Raw genomic sequence first — 3,357 nt, 5'->3', positions numbered from 1 at the left:
GTACGTGTTTGTGGAGTTTTTTCCCCGTTTCCCTTCCTGCTGAGACGAGAGAGAGGGAGAGAGCGCACGATAGGTGCTTTGTGGGTTTTCCTTGAAACCTTCGGGTTTCTGGGCCTACTTTTTCATCTGCCTTGTTTTCATAGGCCTGCCGTTTATCGGTGGTTTAGCTTCTTCCTTATACTCTTCTTTTCCCTTATACTTCATTTGACCCACTTGCTGGTTGCTTGTGACGGTTTTCCTTTGTTAAACTTAAACTTCTCTTCTTTTGCTTTAAGCTATGGCAAACGGACGTTTGCACAATAGTGTGTACGAGTCACTCACTCGGAAAAATGGAGTGACAATTACTCCACCTGATGGAGTTAGTGTTGAGAACGTGGTGATGGCTCTGGGAGAGCTCGTAGGAATCGAGAATGTTCTCGCCGCTTCGAAAATGAGCCAACGTGTCGTGGTTTTCTTGTCGGAGGAGCGACACGTGGCTCAGGCGGTCGAAACCGGTCTATCCGTACCGCCGGACGTCTTCGTTAACGTTAGTTATCTCGATACGATGGCGGTAAAATTAACACTGTCTAACATCCCGCCCTTCTTCTCGAGTGAGGAGATTGTAGCTGCATTAAGCGTTTTTGGCACAGTTGTGTCACGAATCTCCATGATTCCACTTTGTCTGCGCTCTGACGCTTCGGTTCGCCACATCATGTCGTTCCGACGTCATTGCTATATCATTCTAAAAAACAACGCTCAATCGCTCAATGCAGTTATGACTTTAAAAAATAAAAACCGCAATTACCAGATTTATATTGCAACGGAGACCACAACTTGTTTTATCTGTGGTGAACCGGGACATTTAAAAAGCGATTGCCCCAAGAATATATTAAGTGGCATATCTAGTGTGGTCGAACCCATTGAGACGAATAGTGGTATATCTAGAGTTGGGCACGTTGGTGACGCTTCAAACTCGAACAATCTGCCTGGGCCGTCGAAAGTGGAGGTAAATCCTCCCCTGGCGGATGACGAAAGCTTCATCGTTGTTCCTTCAAAAAGGAAACATAAATTAAAGCATCTAAATGATAACAATAGTCAAGATGTGACGGCGAGCTGTGCAAAAAAGATGGCGTCGGCTGCCGAGAATAATGACTCGTGTTTGGAAGCAACAATAGATGCTCTTTTTAAAACGAAAAATCGATTTGATGTAATTGCTCCAGAGGATGATGACTGTTTTGTCGGTGGGGTTGGTGAACATGAGCAGGAGATTGGTTTTGTGCAGCAGGGAGCACACGTGACCACTCCCATAGTCACAGGCACCTTGGATATTAACACCGAACCCACTGTAACCCCCCTCCCTGGAAAGACCAACAGTGAAATGTGTACCGTTTCTAAGTCACCAATGACTCCAATCCTGGTTGAATCAGGGTGTAAAGCTTCAACTAGTGAAACACCAGGTTTATCTCAAGCGGAATATAACGTTCCTTCCATTGGTATTCTTCCTCCTCCCCGTCCTCTTCACCCTCCCACTCCTCCTCCTCCTCCCCCTCCCACTTCTAATCTTCTTCCTCTTCCCACCCCACTCCACCTCCCCTACTCCACCTCCCCCTACTCCACTTCCCCCACTCCTCCTTCACCCACTCCTCCTTCACCCACTCCTCCTCCACCCACTCCTCCTCCCCCCACTCCTCCCCCCTCCACTCTTCCTTCCCCGACTCCTCCGACTCCTTCTCCCCCTTTGGAAGCGGAATGTGAGGCTTCCCTTATTAAACCATCAGCTCCATCTTTGGAGCATAACGATAATGTAATGGACACCAATCAGTACTCGGATTATGATTCGGACGGGGACTCATCACTTGCTTCTTGTGGCAGTGCTGAAGCATGGAATGATCCAGTTTCCCAAGATTCGGAGAGGGTTACCAGTATTCCACCTGCTGATATCATAAAGTTTCTTCATGACACCTTTCGCAAGAAACATGTTAAAATTAAAAACTTTTTCCCTGACTTGTCCGGCTTTATAATCTCTGCGAAGCTTTTGCTCCTCAAAGCCGGACAGCTTGGTGTGACGGAATCACAAGTGTATCGACTCCGGAAATGCATCCTTAAAGCAAAGAATGAGCTGCAGACACAGAGAGACTAAGTTTTTGACACACCCAAACTCTATGTTAGCCTATGGCCTTCTCTATAGCGAGTTTAAATATTAATGGGGGACGCTCCTCCATCCGTAAAGCAGAAGTTAAACAGTTTGTTGAGACCAATCACATTGATGTTTTGCTTTTGCAAGAAACTCGATGTGGCTCCTCTTGTGCAAGTGAATGGCAAAGGATAATGAGGGGAAAATGTTTTTTTAGTAGTCTGGAACACCCAAGGGCTGGGGTGGCTGTTTATATACAACCTTCCTTTTGCAGTCCCAGTGTTGTTTTTAATGAGGTTATCAAAGGGTATTTGATTTCACTCACCTTCACACACAATGGCTTTAAACACACCGTACTGAATGTCTACGCACCTAGCGATAGCACGGAGAGACTCGCCTTTTACACACACTTAGAAACGTCTCTTGTACACATTGATTTTGATGGCCTTGTCTGCTTGGGTGGAGATTTCAACTGCACGATGGACCCCACCATTGATCGCAATGGAGAGGAGCCGCACCCAGCAAGTACAGCGCCTTTGTTGAGAGCCTTGTCCAAGTTTTCCCTGGTCGATGTGTGGAGAATCCACAATCTTTCTCTCCGCCAATACACGTGGAGTCGGTGTTCAAAAGGCCACCTATCACTTGCAAGATTGGACCGTTTCTACATCAACAGTACCTTTTTAAATGTTGTGAGCAATATGAACATTATTCCGAGCGGCTTCTCAGACCATCACATGGTCGCACTTCGTATTCACCAACCAGTTCGGAATCGTGGTGCTGCCTACTGGACCTTCAACGCAAGCCTTTTGGATGACCAACTGTTTGTCGATGCCTTTGGTGTGTTCTGGAGAGCCTTGCTCCAACGTAAAACTTCCTTCCCCTGCCTTGGAAAATGGTGGGACAACGTCAAAGTGCAAATAAGATCCTTTTGCCAACAATATGGAGCCTACCACACCAAATATGACTCTGCCCTTCAATCCTTACTTGCCAAAGAAATATTATATTTGCAGACCAACCTCTTGGCTTCAAATCATGAAAGAACCAACCTCTTGCTGGCGAAGAAAAAAGCTCTTCTTGCTGGACTTTGTGCAAAGCAAGCCAGAGGAGCACTAATTCGTCTCCGACTGGAGAATTTGTGTTACCTGGACACCTCCTCTAAGTTCTTTTTTGGACTGGAAGCTCAAACAAAGAGAAGTCAGCAGATAACTTCAGTAAGGACAAAGGAAGGAAGAATAACACACAAT

This window comes from Eptatretus burgeri, chromosome 15 (genome assembly GCF_056783735.1).
Source record: "Eptatretus burgeri isolate ZD-2024b chromosome 15, Ebu_testis_v1, whole genome shotgun sequence".
Taxonomy (NCBI): Eukaryota; Metazoa; Chordata; class Myxini; order Myxiniformes; family Myxinidae; genus Eptatretus; species Eptatretus burgeri.
The sequence above is the reverse complement of the archived record's forward strand: the minus strand, read 5'-3'. Positions refer to the sequence as shown.